This window comes from Rousettus aegyptiacus, unplaced genomic scaffold (assembly GCF_014176215.1).
Source record: "Rousettus aegyptiacus isolate mRouAeg1 unplaced genomic scaffold, mRouAeg1.p scaffold_m13_p_8, whole genome shotgun sequence".
Lineage (NCBI taxonomy): Eukaryota > Metazoa > Chordata > Mammalia > Chiroptera > Pteropodidae > Rousettus > Rousettus aegyptiacus.
The window spans coordinates 39,939,696-39,961,833 of NW_023416311.1; the positions used below are offsets into that span (position 1 = coordinate 39,939,696).

General features: G+C 39.9%; 1 long non-coding RNA gene across 5 annotated transcripts in view; it reads right to left on the reverse strand.

Annotated features, from left to right (window-relative positions):
- The window catches only part of LOC107498156, a 207,878-nt gene that overhangs the window by 45,549 nt on the left and 140,191 nt on the right, over positions 1 to 22,138 (reverse strand). For 4 of the 5 annotated variants that reach the window (XR_001593959.2, XR_001593956.2, XR_001593958.2 and 1 more), the window contains 3 exons: positions 6,557 to 6,706; positions 3,423 to 3,643; positions 2,213 to 2,353 (listed from right to left, as the gene is read on the reverse strand). This is a non-coding gene — a long non-coding RNA (uncharacterized LOC107498156). The remainder of the gene's footprint in view (positions 1 to 2,212; positions 2,354 to 3,422; positions 3,644 to 6,556; positions 6,707 to 22,138) is intronic. The other variant, XR_001593960.2, reaches the window with a different exon arrangement.

The window sequence follows — 22,138 nt, forward strand, 5'->3', positions numbered from 1 at the left end:
TGAGTCCATAGAAAGTGACTCAGAAGCTAAGTGGCTTGTCCAAAGTTACACTGTTAAAACGGCCCATATGGTTATGAACAAGTTACTTAGGGAAGGCTACCCTCATCTCTTTGTATTAAATAAAAACTAATCCTCCCAAATACAAGAATTCCTCTCCAGAGGAAGAGAAATATGACTTCTGCTCCTTCATCCAGGGAGAGGAAGAGCAGAGAGAATGGAGGGACCAGCATTTCCTCCTAAATCTTAACTGAAGGTGAAAGGATTTGTGAGCGTGCACGTCCTAGAAGCATGGAGAGACTGTGGTTCTCACAGCAACCAACGATGCAACAGTGCAAAAAGGGGAATGAGAACCCTGTCTACTAATGAAGAAAATGCAAGGACATCACTGTTTTGGTGATGCTGGGCTCCAAACTCACTAACTGTGTGGGAAAAAAAGGAGGAGATTGGTTCTCCACCAGCCAAGAGGGGAAATGATCTCAATAGGGCCACACAAGTTAATCCGACCCCCAATACAGGATAATTTCACACTTTCCCTCAGGGGGTTAATGACTTCGTTTGAGGCTGTCCCAGAGAATGGCTTCCCTCTTCCTGAAGTCTTTAACTCCAGTCAATAAGCCTTCCGTTGCTATGCAAAGCTATTGAGCCCCTTGAAAAATTCCATGCAAGGTAAAGTGCCCTGCCTCCCGACCCTTTGTTAGGTATTGTGCTGTAGTTTGTCCTGGTTATGGCGGAATATTTCACCTTCTTCTTGTAAATAGCTATCACTTTAGAAGGCTTGTCTGGCCATCACTCACAGCAAGGCTACCGGATGGCCAGCTGGACTGGGCGTTGCCATAACATTCCCTGGCCTTTCTGTTCACAGCCCCCTGCTGGGCTCCCAGCCCTTCCCCTACAAACTAAACACACTTATCACAGCATGGGTCCTTGCACACCAAAGAAGTCAGAGAAACTGGGGAGCTCAAAGTGTGAGCGTTAATCAAAGTAGTATCACCTTCTAAGACTGGATGGGAAACCCAACTCCAGATATCACACCATGAAATGATACTTCAATATATGTTGACAAAAATTGAATAAATTTGGGCATTATGTGACTAGACTATTAAATGAAAAATAAAGATTTGCTCATTGCTATGGAAACACATCTTCTAAGAACCTAAGTGGTTTCTCACTTGCCATCACCCTGAAGTAGTGGTTTCTGAAGTCAACTTATATAGTCCCTCTCTTCCTTCTAATGATAATAATGGTTTGTAAAATTCCTAACTTGCATTAATTTGAAACAATTTTACATTGGAAAACACAGCTCAGGATTTACTTAAGTAGATAGTCAGAGACCACTCATCAGCTCCCTAATGTTTGCTCACCTATTCCCCAAGCCTCTGGGAAAAGGACCTGTGTGCTCACCTCCTCTCCCTGCTCTGGGATTAGCTCCCCACATGTAAGTGCTGGAAAGAAATGAGGTGATATTTTGCTTCCAAAAGAGCTACATCCCTAAAGAGCTACAAATCCTTATTTTATACAATGTGAGGCCTGTCAGGGGTCTGAATAACACTTAAAAGTGGTTCTTGTTGAGAGCATCTACATTTGCCAAAAGCCCAAATGTGTAGACAGCAGACAAACTGAACAGTGCCAAGGAGGATGTCGAGTGGAATGAGTGAACTGTGAACCTGGAACAAATAACACATTACTTGAGCAGAAAAGCTGAGAGTTTTAAAGACATATGGTCCGTGCTATTCAATCTTTATGACTTATCCACTGGGGTTTTGTCTGTTTATGTGCGCAGTTTACTCATTGTCTTTCCATTTATATTTGGTTTATGTAGAGGGGGCTTAACGCCTATGTATTTATATGGTTGGCAAATCTCCCTTTGGTGTGTCTGTTTTTATTCTTCAACTTAAAATACTTCTAAAGACCTTCCCATTTTAACTTTCACACTAAAATCAGTGGCTAAATGAAAGTATCTTTTTAGCAATTGCCTTTCTCTGATTTATGTTGAGGGTAACTCGTTCTGTATCTTAAAATTAGACTTGGAAAATAGCATCCACAAAGTGAGGAAAGGAAGAGAAATATTTAGATGTATAGGCAGATACCTATTTCCAAAAAAAAACAAAACAAAATGAAACACAACAGGCTTTCCAAATGTCCCCAGATGTCCTCAGTAATCTAAACTGCAGATATGAACATTACTGTGGATTATTAGAAAGAAAAGTTTTACCTTTAAGGTAAAGAGATGATCTCTCAAGCTTTGAAATGCAACTAATAGGTCCCATCTGCAAATGTACCTCTCCAGAAGGATCCTGGGAGCAGTCATTTTCTCCTGTCTTAAATCCAGTGCAGTTTTAGTTGGAGGGATGATCTGGAGAAAAAGAAATATAAACAGCAACATGAATGAATATGGATAACCCACACTCTGACTGTCTGCCCATCACATGAAACATTCTCAAAGTGAAAAAAGAAAGAACACTAGGGTGAGTTGGTGACTTTGTCATTTATCACAGAGTCCCGTGGGTCATTTGTATCCTATTACTAGTTATTCAGACTTCAAATATTTAAAATGATTTTGTGGTAGGAGTTACTCAGTCTAGTTTGTGTCTCATAATAGAACTGCATTGTGTATTTGTAGTAAAAATTTTAGTGTTTCAGAACCACCGAATCACAACTTCACCCAATTTACTTTTGTTTTGTTTTTACAGTTCCAACATATTTTCTAAGAATGTTGATTATTCAAAGTCATATATATCCTATCTCTTTGCATACAGAATTTACCCCTCATGCTAACATTACCTAACTAGACATTGCTCATGAATGAATACTACACATTCAATTAAAATACCACTAGGGATAATGAATTTTGTCTGCACAGAATAGCAAAGGTATCCCGGCAGTCTGGCCTTTTACTGCCTCGGTCTCTTGGGGTGTTCAGGAAATCACCGTGTTGAGAATACATTCTTGGACAACAGGACTCACATTGTTCCATGGTGTCCAGAACTGGTTTGGGATGTTGCTACAGAATCTTCACCCTGTGTCTGCAGCTGCTCCCTTCTCTTGACAATCACTTCCACATGCCTCGTTTCAGGCTAGGAAGAAAAGTCTCTGAGCATGGTTTGGCCACACACATTGAAGAGCACCCTCTCTCACGCTAAAGTGGCATTGAAAAGTGTTTTATGGTATTTACTTAAAAGCTAGCTTTCCATAAATGTCTAGGCAAACCTTAATGTTGTTCTTGTTAAAATAATGGTGTCTTATACAAAAAAAAAAAAAAAAAAAAAAAAACTTTACAGCTTGTTCCAGAGAACTGAGTTAAGAGAATCCAACCCTTAAGAGATAAACCTACAGGTCCAAGTTGTGTTTTCAGCAAAGCCATTGTTTACAGCCCCTCTGGACCTGTAAAGAGAAGTTGGCTTTAAGCTAGAGCAGGGATTTACCTTAGGAGTTACTGGTCACTGACTTTCTCAGGGATAACTAATAATGTCCCCAGAGAGCTAAAAATGTTGTTGCACAGCAGGTTTCAAAAAAAAAAACATTCACAGTAACTGAGTACTTGAGACTTCAGCTGCTTGTCAGGAACAGCTCTGTCTCTGCTACTGTAGAGAGCTCCTTCCAAGGCAAGTGTAACTCATTTCTCTCCTTCATGTTCCAGTCTGATCTGAAACAAAGGAGATGCAAATTCAAGAGGCTGAGCAAGTACATGGGCCTACTTCCTGGCATGCAAGAAGGTGAATTTCTGGAACACACAGTTTTTTTCCCCCTTCTATCTTTAATAGACATCTCTAGGTGAATTCTAAATGAATGGATATAAGTGGTTCGCAAGGGTACACCCTATTTTATGCGAACATGATTTATGAAAACACATAGAGACATGAAAAATGGTATGAATTCATTTGCAAATGGATCACTACTGCTTTACCCTAGAATTTATAATACGAGTCCTGAAGATGTAAGTTTTCTCATTATATCTAAATTTTGATTAGATTAGCCAAAATTGCCGAAACTTTTCTAAATCTATCTGCAGGCCTAAAGTAGTAGAGAAATGTTTTTACTTGTACTAATGCTAAGAAATAAAGCTAAGCAAAAGCCTAGAGAACAGAATAACACTTATATTTAAGAATCAATAACACAGTCATGTTATTGGATCCCTCCCATAAGCAAGGCTTCATGTTGGACACTATACAAAAAGAGGGAGAAAGTGTATTTATGGTTACTGTGTGAGAGGAACCCATGATCATCTGAGTAGACACAATGACACAAAAGATAATAATGAAGATATGAAGTTTAAATGATTTTTCTAAGATCATGAAGTAATTACAGTCTGACTTTAAATCAAAGTCACTGTACCACGACACCTCTCAAACACTTGAATTTTGTCATAATTCTTTGCTTTGGTCTTTGCTCGGCCTTTAGCCATAGCAAAACTTTAGACCTGTATCCTAAACATGAGTAAAAGAGAAAGGAGAGAGGTCTACATGTCTGGTGAGAAGCAAAATGAAGGTGTTGGGGAACAGGACAAAACAGCAAAAAATCAATGAAAATATCAAACAATTTGTGAGGCCTCTTTTGAATGAATGGGCAAGCTTTATGGAACCAGGTCACTTCCTCCTCACTGACATGCTTATCCAAGCCTGTTTGTTTGTTTGTTTGTTTGTTTTAGCCTGTCAACTAAGAATGGACTGATTTGCAGGTCAAACTTTTTGTGCCATATAGCTTTGCTTGAGATATTATTTTCCTAGGTCCCTTAGACATCTAAATAAAGGGAAACATAATTTCTAACTGTTTTTTTTTCACCACCTAGTCAAAGCCTTAAATAAGAGAAATGAATGAACTGAGAACTTGGGTCAGCTACTGACACATTGGTAAGCCCTATTACCTTTCACTTTCCCTATCTACCTGCATTTCTGTTAGAAGAGAAAAAAAAATAAAACAAAACAAAGACTATCCTGGGTTTATCATCTTCCTAAGTGATGTCCCATTGAGAAAGAACCTCCCATGCCGTAATGTCAAATGTCATTTGGCCTGACATATAAACTTCTATTAAACTACTATAATGATCTCCAATAAAGTATTGAATTTCCTCCCAAAGAATCAGTCATCGAAGCACATTTTTTTCTGACGAATTAATTAATAAAATATAAGGCTCTTTATGCAAAATATATACCAATAATTCCCAAGTGTATCGATGCCCTGACCACTAGGGTTAAAAAAGCTGAGGCTTGAGGATGATACAGTAATAAGTGCTGGGATTCATGCTGATGCAGACAATTTCTCAAGCCTTCTCTTACAGAATAAGAAATGTGCGTTAAGCTGTAAGCACAGCAAGTGGAACATGGCCAGACCACTGCCAGGAGGGGCTTTCCAACCTAGCACCGGAGAGGGATCGCTCAGCCGCCTCAGTTATGCTCTTTACACTAGAAAAGCAATCTGCCAACACTGCCGTCTGGTTAATGTTGGCTGACTTCTTTAAAGACAGCAATTACAAAAGGATATTTTTGGAGAATCAAATATACATACATGCATGTGTTTAACTGGAAAACACCTTCTCCGAATATATTATTTCTTATATGATTCAAAAGAGTTATAAATGTAAATCCCAATGAAACAAGATAAAAATCACAACCTAAAATATTTATCAGTCACTGTCATCCTGGAACAGAGTTAGATCCTATTTGTTCCAAAGTGCTCTGCAAAGTAATGAGTTGGACCTTGAGAGAACAATGACTATGCAAGTGAAAATTCAGCAGCCATCAGGCAATCAGTGTCAACACAGACAGATCTGGGCCCTGAGATGGTTTCTGCTTTGAGAGAATCGTTGCCAGGACACGAGGATGCTCCCCCGCTGTACAGAACTCCTACCTGGACTCCAAAGGCTGTTGACAGGAGTGCCTGCCCAGGCTCTGGTTCTCATCTTACCCTCTGCACACAGAAGGAATCTTTGGAGTAGAAGAAGTTCTGGTGTCTGGCCATTAGACTTGGTTAAATTATCTGGCAGAGCTAGAGAAGCCCCCCAAATCTCTCATTTTTGATTTTATACAATTCTTTGGAGAGTCTTGTCTCACAAACAGACAGGACTGTCAGGCCACAGAAGTCCTCCAGTAGCATCAAATGACGTCAACATTGGATGTGAAATCAATGCCCCGAGCTCATAGCTCTTTGCATCAGAGATGAGTAATACTGGCTGAGTCACTGTTTCTTTCCAGCTTTTCAGAGCTCTCTCCAGAAAGCACCTCATAATGGACCATCTCAGATCTTATTGCTTACTGTAATATTTTTTATTTAATAATGCTGGTGGTGAGTAATGTCTTGATAGTATTTCATGAAAACAACACTGTGCTCTTAAACTTCATTAATATTGTTGTTTGTATACCATAAAGATGCATTCTATTTTTTCAGTATTTCTTATATTTAGAATGAGAGATATTGTTCTGTCCTTCTTGTTTTTGTTTTGTTTTTAAGAAATCAAGCCGTAAGAAAGTAAAGCAATTTCTCAAAATTCATATGGCTTGCGAACTTTGAGCTTGTGAACATTATGAACTTCGAACTTTTGAGTAATTAAGATAACACTTACCTCAACTTAAAATGTGCTGAATTGTATCAAATTTAAGTAAAGGGAAAAGGAAGCTTCTACAGAGGTAGTGTAGAGTGGTGGTTCTGTGCATTCGGGCTTTGGATTCTGAGTCATTCAGGCAACAACTCTTCATTGACCACATGTAATGTGCTATGCAGGCAGAAACAAGAGAGAAAAGTTCCTTGCTGTCATGTAGTTCTTATACCTGGGCAGGGCTTAGGGACAGGGAGACACAGACAGACTAACACACAATACAAATACATATACAAGAGAGACAGAGAATAAGAAAGAATGCCAGATCATCATAAACACAGTGCCGGTCACTACCACTGTATGATACAATCAAGCACGACCTAATGGTTTCCCTCTGAGCAGGTTCCTCATAAATTGAGTCCTGCAAGAAAGAAGGAGCCAGCCAGAGTCAGAATCCAAGGGAAGAACATTCCAGGCAGAGGGAGCAGCAAGCACGGCAGAAGGGAAAGACAGGCAGAGCTTCAATCTCAGCTCTAACTTCGATTGTGTGACCTCAAGCATGTTACTTAAAACATCAACACCCTTGGTTAAAGGGCACCCTTTAAAAGGGTCATAGCAGCTAACTCACGGGACTTACAGGAGCTGCATGAGAATGGCATACTCATTGAAAGATAGTTGATTTCCTATCTTACCTTGATAAATCCCCTGAGATTCAAAGGGTACTAAAATCTAATTTTAAAATTTGCTAATGCCTTGACTTTTTTTTTTTGTTTTCGCTATTTTTGTTTGTTTATTGTTGGTTTCTTTGAGCAAGACGCTGCAAAAAAGAACAGCAAGGAACTTAAAATCACAGAAAAGCCAGATTTTGAGTTCCTGGAAAGCTTGTAAATCAGGGTTACATTTATTTATAGGAGAAAACAAAGTGCCACTCATTTGGGGGCAGAGCTAACTTCTGCATGAGGTACAATAGTCCAGTACCTAAGGCCCACAATACTTTGGGGGATGGGATCAGCAAAAATGTTCTAATTTCTTTAAAAATCAGTGGGAAGAAAAAGAACTATAAGGTCAAAGAAAGTATTTTGATATTTAACATTACTTATTTGCCTTTATGCCAACACGATCATAAAATTTCATTTTAAACACTGTTTTAGGAGGAGGGTCCCACCAATGTGAAGTCTCTAAGACCACAAAAGTCTGAATGTGGGCCTGTTTGGGGCAGCTTTATATATCTACAGAGGAGAAACTGGAGGACAGTGATCTGGTTGAAAGTGGAGCTAAGTTGCTAGTTTTGCATCTCAGCTGGCACAGAAAGTACCTCATGGTCACTTAGAGTATGTTATATAGGAGGCATTGGGTCATAGAGATCAATGTGGAAAGGGAGAGGGCTGAATCTAAACTGAAAATAACCTGAGGAATATAGCAGCTCATCTCAACAACCTCTCTAAGTCTAGGGCACACTGGGGTGGAGGGTATGACTTTATCCCCTTCACTATCTCTTTTTACTCCAGACCGCCTACAGGTTCCAATCCTCCCTTCTCTGGCTCTGCCATTCACCCTTCTCTTCCTTGCACCATTGTGGCTTATTTTCCTGCCTTATCCCAACCCCCCCTTTTCCTTAGACCACCCAGCCCAGATTTTTACTCAGTTTCCCAATTCCTTCATTTCCCCTAGCTCAGCAATTTAGTAGAACATTCTCTGGAGGTGGTGTGACCACAATGGGTCATTCCAGATGCATTTAAGTATGCAGAGTACATGGGGCCACTAACTTATGGCCATGTCATTTCCACGGGGAGTCCCAAAAGGCCCGGTCCTCTGGCAGAATGGGTGATAAATGCCTGCAGGTTTTGATTTTCTGGATTGTATTTCAACTAAGATGACGTGTGTTCTTGGTCATCAGAATTCACGAATTGTTGTGTCATTAATAATGAGGCATACTGTCACTGCTGCAGTGGCATTTCTTCTTGGCTTGACATTTTGTTTTGCTTTGTCTGCCCAAGAAGTGTCTGGACTCTAACAATTTACCAAAGAGGTGAGCTGCTTGGATAGGACTCTGGGTATTGACTCCAACGAAAATAATAAAAGTTTTAAAACCGGGAAAACTCCTTAGAGGCTGAACTCGTAGCCAGGGCACCGCCACCCCCACCTCCTGCCTGATGAAATTGTAAAGTTGGCTGAGAGTGTCACAACTGGGACGTGGGCTTCCTCGGCTCTGAGCCTGCCACCCCACCACCTCTCAAACAAAACTTGACCTCCTAGCAACTCTCACTCATACTCCACTGGGAGGTGAGCTCTCCTTGTGCCTTAGGCTAGGGAAATTCACATCTTAATTCTAACTCTAGTTGTAAATAAAAGCAGTAAGGGGTTGTATACATCAAGAAATAGGCAGGAGTGTCCTATTCAGAAGCTACTGTGACCTTTCTTAAAGCTGAAATTATTTGCATCCAGGTATGCATACTCACAGGGAGAAGAAAGAGTATTGCTTGGTAATTGCTTTTTACACAAATGAAATAAAAAATACTTTTATATACATTTTATACTGTATTTTTGCCCTTCTATGTTACGATCTACTTTGCATTTCATTTTTAACTATGCTACCACATTTATAGTATAAATATACTAAGGTTCGTTTTGTCATTCCCTTACTGATGGGCTTCAACTCTTAGCTATCAGGTGAGCGTCTTAGTATTCTTCTCAATCTAGGTACCTGGCCACAATTAATTAATATGCTAATTAACATACTACCAACATGAGATTAGAGTGTTAGAATTCCAGAGTCATATTTTGAAAAGGTAACAAAAAAGTTCCAAAAAAGGATCCTCTATTATTTGCTGCCGAAAGCCAACGCAGGGATACCATGTGCATTTACAAAGGGAGACTGTATAAGAAAATCTGTAAAGGGAAAATAAATTGCTGAGGATTTGGGGACTGGAAAGAAGTGAGGCTGGGATAACAACCATTTTAAATCAGTGAGGAGACTAATGGAAAAAGTTACACTTTGGGATTTTATAGGACATGGGCTTCGTTTTAGCATTCACCCTCACTCCTCATTGGAGAGATCAGTGCCGCTAAGTACTTTTCCATTATTCACACAGACTGATAGAATAGACCCTTCATTAACTTACTCTGGTTTGTGTTAAACTTAATTAACTCGGTTAACTGGTGCTAGACTGGACTGAAATAAAAATCTATAGAAAGCACAGAAAGCTCACAGTCAAGTTTGTGGTCCTGCTGTGTGGTCAGTTGGGTATTATCGCTACAAAGAGAACGTGTTCTGATTCATGTTACCTGACCTTCTAAGTCCTCCCAAACAGGAAACCTAAAATTCTACATAGAAGTAGTGCTAGAGCTCAGAGAAAAGGGTGTGGTATAGACTAACAGAAATACACAGAGAAGTCTCCACTCTAATCAACGGGCCTGAAGGCACTAATCGGTCACTGCCTGAGCCTTTGGCCCACGGCCCTGGGTTTGACTCCCCGCTCTGCCACTCACTTGCTGCACCATCATAGGCACATTACTTAACATCTTCCTGCTTTAGTTTATCCATCTGTAAAACAGGTATAAAAATACTCTTTTCATAGGATTGTAAAGATTCGATTCAATCGTCGATGTAAAGTGCTAATTCAATGCAGTGCCCCTCACATTCAATTAATGTTCACTTTTATTAACTTACATAAAGTACGTGATAGTCAGCCACAAAAATCCTGGTATCTGGAGTTAAACGATTTTATGATAAGTATTACTTATTTTTTTTTTTTAAACATGAAAGAAGACTTAGATAACATTTACTGGGAAAAGCTAGAAACTAACTTCCCACATCATGACTCAGCCATGATGTTTATTACAGATCTGTAATTCCTAAACGCTAAACTGGACTTTCAGAATTTGAGACTTTCTCAGAAAAGATACTTGGCATTATAATAATTTCATCTTGTGTTCAGCTCCTGTTTTCGTCACCATTCCAGGTCCATTTAGCTCCAAGCACAAGCTTGACTTGATTCTTTTTTAAACAAGCCTGGAGCTAAGTGACAGACAGCAGGACAGACTCCTCAAATGAGGCTTTTGCCAGCTTCTGGGCTCTACACCATGGCCAATTTGCTTTCTCTGGAGGGGGAATATAATCCCCAGAAGGTGGAAGATTAGAGTTCAAAAAGAAAGTGAATAACCTGTTCATCTGCCTTAGCCATTAACATCCTTGGTTTTTCCAACTTGCTGTCACCTTCTGTAAACCCCAGCATTGCTGAAGGCACATTTGAAGGCCTGATTCTATGACTTTGAACAAAGTTGCAACTACAGTTCTTCCCTCAAGAGCAAAATTTGAAATTTGTCAAGAAATAGTGAGGATTGTTTCCCAGTAGATGTAACTCAAACGTCAGGCTCTGCTTTTGCACTCTTAGTCGCCAACCAATCACATCAGACGGCCCATATTTATTCAGTGCCTTGGTCTCTCTTCTCTTGAAGCAGGGGAAATAGAAATATGCTTCTCACTGCTGGGTTTATAAAGAGCTGTGAAATCCCTGAAATGTAGTTGTTTGAAGCAAAGTTCTCTCAAGGTCACAAAGGGCCACCTTAAAGAAGGAGGAGCTGTGACTAAATCCTGGCTCTAATGTCTTACAATAAAATTGGAGTTACATCTACACACACAGACATTTCCCTAGATGTTTCCACCAATGAGTCCTCTAAGATGTGAAAATAAGGACTCCCTCTCCCTTTCTTTTGAAGAACAGAACGGGATTATACCACCAGCTGTTTTCTTCTTCTTCCTTTTTGTTTACGGTTTCTTTAGCTAACTGACACTGAGAGGATTGAAAGCATAAGGTTCTGTCATGGTATTTTTGCTGCATCACTTGATTCCATTAATCCTGAAACAGCAGGGCAGGTGGTTTCTCCAGGATCCCCTTTAGCCGGGCTGCTCATTAGGCTTTGGGAGCTTGCATATGAGAGGGAAGCACAATCACCCAGTGGCTGAGCCTCTCGACATGGCTTTCTTTGTGCCAACAGAAAACTTTACGGGGCCTGACTCAGCCTCAGGAGGGATGACGGCTGAGGGCCCCAGATGCAAGTCTTGGCGGGCGTGGGGAGCGGGGGTGGCGGGGGTAGCTGGCTCCCAGGCACTGGATCAGCAGGGAAGGATTTGGTTCTATGCCGCAAGGCTCTACTCACCAAGTATATAAAGTCGACTATTCTCTAAGTGCCCGTCTAAGTTAGTAATGACCGCTATTTTACTGCAATCCCGAGTCCCATAGCCCCTCAGCCAGGCTGTGATGGTTGAGAATGTTTTCATCAAATTAAAAAAAAATGCAGGAAACAGAGCGAGGCAGCACATCTGCTAGCCAAAGTTGTTAGGTCTTATGGTTCCAATGGTGTTATTGACAAAGAATTACAAGAAGGGGCCAGAGTTGGCCTGCCATTAGGTGGGAGCAGAAGCCCGTGCACCCTGACCAAGGGCTAGCCCTAGGACTCTGGGTATAGGAAAAGCTCCAGAAACTGCCCGATGCTTAAAATTCTACTGCAAGCACATCAGCAATACCCTTCCCTGCCAAGGTCTCAAACTGGTGATCCAAAGATGTTTGAATCTCAAAATGTCTTTCTTTTTTTGAGGGGGGAGGAGGTAGAATGTCTGAGTTTCTGTTCAAAATAAAAAGATCTGCCAACTCTGAGCCCTCTTTCCTGCATGGCAACAGTCACATAGGGCTGACTAGTGGGCAGCCTGCTCAGGTGATGCCAGCACTCTTTCATTTGCCACAGAGGCCACTAGTCCCTCGCAGGTCCCCACAGCCAACACTGCTTGCTCTTATCTTGTGCTGTCTTGACTTCACAGATGTACATTGCCTAAGTGTGGCACTTACTGCATTCTGGTTTTATTGCAAATCAAATCTTGGTTTATCTATACCTTCTGTTTGCAAGTGAATTTTCCTTTTCTGGAGGAGAGGGGATGCAGGATTACTATATTTCTTCTGAATCTACTACCATGCCTTCCAAGTGATTGATTTATCTTAATATCTGACTGCTTTTACATAAAAGAACCACAGACAGTCATCTTTAATGTGAATTAAGAGAACGAGAACAGGTTGGATTTAGAGGTGACGAGAAAAAAACTAGAAAGGGGAAGATGGACACACAAGAGTAAGACTGAAGAGTCTGGAAAGGGACTGCCAATGGAGTTGATCCAGCTTTAATCCAGTCCACAGAAATGTTTTGTTTGTTCTGCCCATTACTTAAATTATATTTATTTTGGAGGCGAGATTTAAAAATCAATTGAATAATGGCTGATTCTAGGCCTGGGGCCGGGAATACACAAGTTAAGCCTGAAGTATCTTGTAGTATCAGGAAATAAGAAAGCGCAACGAAAGCAAACAGAATGTTATGTAGACGGACACAGGAGCCAACTTGAAAGAGCTCCCAAAGACCAAAGTTAAAAAAGTTTGAGTAACAAGATAAATAACATAGTATTGAATTATAACTCAAAATATAAAATAAATATTTATGAGTCCATACTGATTTAAATAAATGATTGAATAAAGTAATAAATGGGGGAGAAAAATCTTCCAAGCAGAAGAATTCCACATAAATTATGTAGATCCTCCACCCTCAAGAAGATGAAGAAGCATAACTCCCCTCTCCTTAAGTGGGGGCTGTGCATAGTGACTTCCTGCCAAAGAATATAGTATGAAAAGGGAGCAAAAGAGTAACTTTACAGTGGAGAAACCTGACAAACTACCTCAGCCAAGTGATCAAAGTTAATATCATCAGTGACAAGTCATGATGATACGATGTGATAAGAAGAGTGCTTTACTTGTACAGTCTTCCTCTCAAAAAATTCATAACCCCAGTCTAATTATGAGAAAAACATCATTAAATCCCAAATAGCACACTTCTACACAATACCTGACCAGTATCCTCAAAACTGGCAAGGTCATCAAAAACAAACAAAGTCTGAGATACTGTCACAGCCAAGAGGAGACATGATGACTAAATGTAATGTGGTACTTTGAATTGGATCCTTAGTCAGAACAAGGATATAAGGTGAAAGCCAAGGAAATTCAAAAAAAGTATGGCTGTTTAATAATAATGTATCATTAGTTCAATAATTTTAACAAATGTACCATACCAATGTAAGATATTAATAATAGAGGTGACTGGGTATGGGATACATTGAAACTCTCTTTGCAAATTTTATGTAAGTATAGAAGTATTCTCAAATCAAAGATATATTTTAAAAATCAATTTATTTCACATTAAATCTTGATCCCTAGCTCTTCAAGAATGCAATGCTATACCAGCAATCCAAAAGGTCAGAAGGCCACGCTACAACTGCCTGTCTACAACCTGCAGACTGCTCTGTCATGTGAAACAGGAAGAGAAAGATACCCCCAATTCCGCCTTTCAAACCTCACACAAGACACAAGTGCATCTAACTAGCACAGTGTAATTCACCCACCTGTAATCCAGGTACACAGAATAATACAGAAAAACATGCTGACTACCACATGACCGTATGTAGTAAGCACAGATGGAGCCATCGCACTTGCTCTCCCTAGCTCTGAGGCCAAATGTGACCTGGCATTGATCAGTGTGTTTACCTTGTTGCTACATGTGCCTCTGCTTTCCTCATTTACATTCCTTTCCTGCTCCAACTTAAGGACCATGGCACAATTTAGGTGTTCTTTGCATGCTAGTGGGAAAGTCTGGTAGCACTTAAAGTTTTAATAGTCATCTTACATAATCAACAAAACTTATCAGGCTTAAATTACTCATCTAAGGGCTATAGGGGAGAAAAATAAAGAAGACACCTCTTTTGTATGAAAGAACTGCCATCCTTGTTAGGGGAACATTGTGTGAACACCAATCACTATAACAAGACAGAACTCTGTAAGGATATATGTTAACTGAGCAAATATCAAACAAAATCATTATGCAAATTAAATCCAATGGTGTGATGGGGCTTTGAAAAGGACGATACAAATGTCAAGTATTATTTTTATTGTAGACATATCATCCACACATTGTCACATATGTCACATATGTCCAGGCATGTACTATAACTACAGACAACTTTACATTTTAAACAGTTACATAAATTAAAAGATATTACATGTCACTATTTTCAAACTATCATAATAGCATTTACTCATTGAAGTTCTATAAACAAGGAAATCTATCTACAATTGTCCCTACAATTAGTCTTTCTTATTTGATGAGCCTATCTAGTAAGCATCCTCTTCAAACCCTTCAAAAATGTCAGTTTTAAATTTGCTCAAGAAGCCCCTTTTCTACTGGGAATTCAAACATTATTCATAAATGTCCACCCACAAGAATCCTGCAATAGTTTATAGGAAAATTAACTAGTGGAAAATAATATCCAGCTACTTGAAGACAGAAGAAAATACCTGGCTACAGTCATATGCTCTTTATAGCTTATATTTTATCATTAAGATAATATCTGTTTGGTGGGGAACATGCAAACACAGCTCCAATTTTCTTTTCCAGTTGTTAGGTATTATTTTCCTAAAAGAAAATAGCCCTGCAAGAAAATGTTCTAGCTGGGACTTGAAACCTAAAGACAGATATTAAGGGCCTATTAAGTGAGGACCAGAACAGTAGAATCACAGAGGTCATCCATTTCAGTCTCTTAACCTCACACAGAATCTCTAACAGATTCAAAGTTCACTTGATTGCTTGCTTCTGCAGTTGAAATCCTTACTGCCTCATGAAGCTCTTGGTTTACATGCATGACTACCTCTATTTGATAGAAGCGGCTTCTGCTTCTATCAAACTGCTAGAGGAACTGTCCTCCCTTCTACTTACAACTTTCCGGAACAGGACAGAACATGATCGTTCCTTCCTTCTCCCCTGGAGCCAGGTGGATAACTTAAAGGAATCAAGTTTATAGGTGGGGGATTCCATGAGGCATCATGGGCACTGAAATGCAATGGCAAGCCTATGCCTTTTAACTAGGGGGAAAGCTCTGTAGCTACAGAAGCCAAGTATGTAAGTCTAGCATTGTTTTCAATTTTTTAAGTAGAAAATTATATAAAATTATACATGATTTCATATAGGATCATCATATAAAATTCTCCTTAAAAAGAAAACAAATAATAGCAACAACAGTGTGGACCAAAAAAAACATGTCTTTGTAAGACATTTATTCAGATCCCAAAAGACAATTACTGGGTTTTCCCCCAAAGTCTCATTTCTCTTGGGTTCATCCTGAACTTCCTTGCCATCACCTGCAGACCACAGCCTCCCGGGCCCCAGCTAGAGGCAGTGGCCTAGACTCGGGTTTTGGACAAGCGTAGTATAAAATCCCAGCTCTCCCTTCATCAATTGTGTGAACCAGGGCAAGATTCTGGAGCATCCCAAGCCTCATTTTCTCTTCTGTGAAAGATAGTATGTACCTCCTAGGGCTCTTGTGCAAAATAAGTTAGACAACACATGTATTCAATGGAGCGCCCGGCCTAGAGTAAGTATAAACTCAGACTGGCTTGGGAATTCCTTGTCATGCTTCTCTGGACTCGCTCGCATTTGCACACGCTTATCATTAAAATGTATTGTACAAAGGAAAAACTATTCCTGACGGGTTTAGAACAACAGACAGGCTCCCTACTTAAGAACGTTTACAACCTGGTCTTCTATTAAAGTAGCATGAGACTTTTTTTTCAATAGTCATGTCACACGGCTGGCTCAGGTTAAGCTCATGAGCAGCTAAAAACCCTTAACAGTTTTTTAAGAGAGGCTGTTTCCAATCTGGGCATACCTCTGCATAGACGAATGAATTGATTTTGGGGGATCCCAACTATGTTACTTTACATTCATCACTACTTGATTTCAGATGGTTGGTTTGAGCCCTGCCAAATCTGTGGTAACAAGTAACCTCCTAAGTTTATTAAAAGTATAGGTTATGTAGTCAGACAGCGTGTGTTTGAATCCTGGCTCCATCTCCCTATCTGTAAAATAAGGATAATAATAGAGTCTACCTCATAGAGTTGTCATGCAGATAATGAGATAATGGATATAAAGCTTTTAGAGAGTGCCTGGAACATAAGCACTCAATGCGCATTAGTGATGATGGTGATGATGGTGATGACGATGATATTATGTTATCAAAATATCAAAAAGAACAGATGACTCTTTGATACACTAACAGAGCTGGGAAATGTTTGTTCAACAAGATACACATCATCTAACAGAAGTATTATTTGGTCTCTATTTGGAATGTTTCTTGGGTCACTCTGCCAAATTATGGACGAGGAATGTAAGAGAATGTTCTGATAAGCTATGTCTTATTTAAGGTGCAAAAGGCTTAACGAACTGCCCCTTCCAAGGAGTCACCTTTAGCTAAAGAAAGATCTCATGTCCACATGAAACTATTGTATGTGAATTGTAATTGAAAAATAAATTTAAAAGAAATCTCATGTCATCTTATCAATACCTTATATGTAAAAATAATATTCTCTAGTGCTCTGAGACTCTTACCTATCATACCATCCCATGTGTGTGTGTTGGGGTAGGGGTGGGGTAGAAATTAGAGCTGATCTTTGCTTCCCAGATCGGAACCCCCAGCAATATTTGATCCAGATACGATGCTAGAAACTATAAGTACAATATAAGATTATTTTTCTACCTATAGGAATATATACTGTAGAGAAATTGCTATTCCCCAGGAATATCTCACCTTCCTCCATTTTAATCCTACTTCCTCTGCTTTCAGAGGTATCTTTGGAGCTCCTGCTAGTCTAAGAACTACTATTATCTCCTTCTTTATACTTACAAAAGCAACATGTACTTCTAAAAAATATGAAATAGGCCAAAGAGGCACAAAGAAAATAAAACCCCCCTCTGGCACTAGAGGTCACCAATGTTGTCCTCTGGTATGAGTCACCCCACCTGATTCTCCACTGTCACATTAACTCTAAATCATATATTCACAGAGAGGGCAGAGTCCTTTTATTTGCTTTTGGTTGTCACTGATGCCATTTTACAAAACTTGACTTAGAAGATATATATCATCCTACAGGTTTCTTTTCCCTTTTAACAGTACCTCGTGGATATACCCCCAAATCTAAATAGGTGCATAATATTCCATATTAAACATGTGTTATAATTTACTTGCCTGTCGATTGACATTTATGTCGTTTTCTAGATTTTATAACCAAACACCAGTGCCACTGTGTGTGTATGTGCACTCATGCATCCTTATTTTACTCTTTTATTTCTGAGGAAAGATTTCTGCAGGGACCACTGGGTCAAAAGAATTTGTTAATCTTATTAAGTTTTGTCAGGTTATATAGTTGGACTCTGTACCCAGCTTTTGGTTGTTTTTCCCAAGACCCTGCCTCCCCAATGTTCCCACAGGTTCTCCTTGGTACTTCTACCAAAGCTGAAAACCCAGTGTAACCAGGGCCCTGTGCCATGGATCCTTATTAACTAGAACAGGGCAAGGGTATCTATTGTCACTCTTAGTGAAGACCAGGTAGTCAGTCCCCAGCCGCATTGTTGAAAGAACAAAGAGCAAATCATGGTATCCCATGAAACAATGTTTAAACGGCATTGAGATGGAGGTGAAATAACATCACAACAGTACTAGCACCAAAAGAGAGGTACATTAGGGCTAAGAGATGACAGATGGTTAGGTGCCAGTGTGGGAATCTGACCCATGTTTATACCATGACTTTGATAGGAAAGTGGACTTCAAATGCCAAATAGCAATGAACTTCCAAGACTCTACTTGTTCCTGAGCTGTGAACATATCTTGGCTTTTAAAGAGAGTGCTTAGAAACAGCAAAGCTGAATTCGTGGTGAGAAGCTCATGGTAGACCGTAAGGTACAGTTACAGACATGGTGAGCTGATCATTTGACCATGAAACTTCCTGCATTAACATACTCCCTTGGGGTCAGAGGACAATGAATCAGAAAGGGCCCTGGGGGAGTGAGGAGGTCCAGTGTAACTCCAGCAGGCCCAGGCAGGAACATGGACTCTGACCTCACTTCAGCACCAGGTTCCAGCAGGACTCAGTTTCAGTTTCCTTATTCAGAATAGGCAGATGATACCAACAGCCATTTTGTAGGTATAATCTGAGAATTAGAGGAGTCAATGCATGTAAAGTGTTTAACACCATGATATGGTTCATGGTAAGGGTTCAATAAATGTTAGAAATGGTGACAGATTACAGCAACTACACCTTTTGTTGTGGTTCCTGTCCCTTCTCCCAAAGTCTCCTAGAGTTCTATGGCATGAGTCACTCCCCCACGAAAAATGTTACAATACATCTCAGCAGGCACATCACACAACTGTTGTCTCTAAGTGACAGATCTAGGAGGTTGGCAGTGATTAGGAAGATAGCAGTGATAATGACAAATGGCAGACAAGCATGTCTTCAGGACTTAAACACATAGATAATTATGCCTCCAGAGAAGTATTGAGAAAAATAAAGAGCATGACAAAAATCATGGCTGGGGTAAGGGGAATGAAACATTGTGGAGAACAGTCATGGTTGGACTGGTTCTTAAGAGTGGTATTGTTCAAAAAGGATTAGACTTGGAATCTGGAGACTGACCTGGGATCCTTTGACAACTCATTCAACCCCTGTGCAATGCTTTCTAATTCAGGCTCACCACCACTTCCCAGCAGGTGCTGCAAATGAGCAGGAAGAGCAGGACCAGAGAGTCATTTCGCCTTGATTCTAGGCCCATTTCTCCCTTCTGAGTACAACACACTACATTCAACCACGTCTGAAACGAGAATGACTCCTGTGGCCATCATGTTAGTAACCACTTGGAAAGAAATGGGACAACATTTTCTTTTGTCTTCCTGCCAAGTTTCCAGCTCCAGAGATGTGGCTTTTAGGATTCCCATAAAAGCCTAAAGTGGCGACATAAATAAACTTACCACGATAATTATCCACCCCCTCCTCCAGCTTCCCAATGGAAACTCTTATCTTTCTTCTCTTTCACGAAGCTCTCTCAGATTTAGTACCTATGTGGGGTAATTCATCATCTAGGATAAATAATACTTTCTTTCACTGGGCAGGCCCATGTTTCGGGTGGCTGTCATTTCTATATGGTATGCATAATTAAATTTGGGCTGGGGGAAGAAGACTGTTAAGATAATGGGTTGCTTTTTTTTGGTTATATATTCACAAAACAAGCAATTTGCAGTGAACTTTATTTCTTTTCCACATTGCTATGCTCTTGGGCATGTTGAAGGATACAATTATATAGTGTTTGGAGTCAATGTGGAATAGTGAAAAGTGTATGGGTTTTGGAGGGCCAAACATTCAACTACTTGGAAGTCCTGTGACCTCAATAAGTAAATTAAGTATCTCTGAGCCTTAGCTGCCTTATTTGTTGTAACACAGGGTTAGAAATATCTATTTGCAGGATTGTTGTGAGAATTAGAAATACTATTTACAAACTATCTAGTTTTGTACATGGCACGTAGTAGGTACTCAGTCAGTGGTCATTATTGTGGCTAATTTCACATGGTAAAAAAAAAAAAAAAAACTAGGTCATGACCCTCTGAAGGAAGAATTTAAAATGTATTAGCTTAGTTTCTCAGTAACAGTTTCTATAAACATTGCAAAGAATAGTATATCTTTTAAAATATGTAACAACTAAGCCTGAGAAGGGAGAATCACTTGAAGACTGGATGACGACTTTCTGTCTTGGTCCTGGCCTTCATAAGGGGATTTCAAAGAGAAATTTCCACACAGGTCATCCTAGACCAGGGAGCCTTTCCCCTAAAGGGAATCAAGATGATAGTAATTTGGGAAAAAACTCTGGCAATAAATATTGATCTAAGAGCATTAGGTGTGATTGGTTGTCCTCTCTCATTAATTAATTATTGCATTAGACAAATATTCGTTGAACACCTACCATGTGCCAGGCTTTGTTCTAAGTCTTAGAAAAAAAAAAAAAAACAGAAGAAATATCTGTTTTCATGGGGCCCCTGACTTCCCATAATATTCCCATTACCAGATCAGGAGCAGAGGTCCTGAAAGTAAATGTTCTAGAACAGTGCTATCTGATAGGGTTGGAGGCCACTCGCTACATGTGCCAATTCAAATTCAATTTTTAAATTTTTATTAATTAAAATTAAATGCAATTTAAAATTCAGCTCCTCAGTGGCATTAGCCAGATTTCAAGGGCTAAATAGCCATGTGAGGCTATCCTAACAGACGAATATTTCCATCATCACAGAAAGTTCTACTGAACAGTGTTGTTTGTAGAGGCTTTGTAAACTAAAAACAATGTACATGGCCACTGGCCTATAGCATCTGGGTGCAATCAAAGTGTGTCCACGGCAATCTAGTCTGACAGAATTGTCCCAAATGTGCTCTCCATCAAGGACAGTGAGGCTGGACATCCTTTGCCCCAGTGGTCTTATGAGAATATAATAATGCTTGATGAGCTGAGGTGGAGCTGAGGCAATGAGCTAGAGCTGGGGAGAGGCTGCAAATACAGACGAAGCTTCACTTGCTTGCCTGCTGCTCACTTCCTGCTGTGTTGCCTGATTCCTAACAATCCAGTAACCAGTACTAACCCTCTGCCCCTCCTCCTTGCTCTTCTCCTTGAATATTTCTCAAGCAATAAGAAAGACCCAAGCTCATCTATACCCACATTTGAATTTTCTTCCCAAGGAAAAGCATCCTTGGTTCCTTCATTAGATCTTATCACCAAGGACCTATTTACTGACCCCTATTCTCCTCACACTACCCCTCGACCTACTGTTTGGTCCCCCATTTCATTTCCTCCATGGAGCCTCAATCTTGTGACTCTCGCATTTAGTTTCAGATAACCACTTCTGCCTTGCCACCATGCTTGGCCGCAGGCCACACACTGACCCTTGGCACGCTCCCTCAGAAACCCTCATGTGCCACTTGGTGCCAAGTACATCATGTCACCAGGGGAATGGTCAAAGTGGCTCAACCATTTTAGAAAACCAGAATATTCTTCAGTAAATTACTATGTCACAAAACTATATGATATCTGAATCCATCCTTGAAGTGGTCCTGGACAACGAGACGAACCATATAAAACTGAAATTCTGACACATGTAAACTCACTATTGTGTACACTGTACTAATTATTCCTTTTTACAATTTGTAACCTGAAAACAATGCAGAAAACTCAATAAAATCTCTCAAAGTGGAAGAGTGCAATGACTTGAATAATATAAAAAATTAAAGACTTTTAGTTTGATTTTTGAATGAAAGAACTGATCCTCTCATGCAACAGATTTATCTTCCTAATTACTTTACACCTGGGATAAAATTTCAAAGTATCCTTTGTTTTGCGCCTAACACTGCATAAGAGGAGATGAGAAAGAATATAAAAAGCATGTGAGCAAAGCCCAGCTAGTACGGCATTTTAAAGTTTTTTTGGGGGGGAGGGGAATCACAAAGTTGATGATTCGTGTATACAGAGCAAAGAGCTAATGGTATATAAACTTATTTGTTCATTATATTTTTCACGTTGTCCTTTTCTTGTTTCATAACCTCCTCCTTCCTTCCAAATGCCTCTTCCACACTCTTCCAAATGGCTTGACCTACTCATTTTGCCAACCTGGTCATTTCCTCCCTTTGAACTGGCCAACCATAGGTTCCGCTCAGA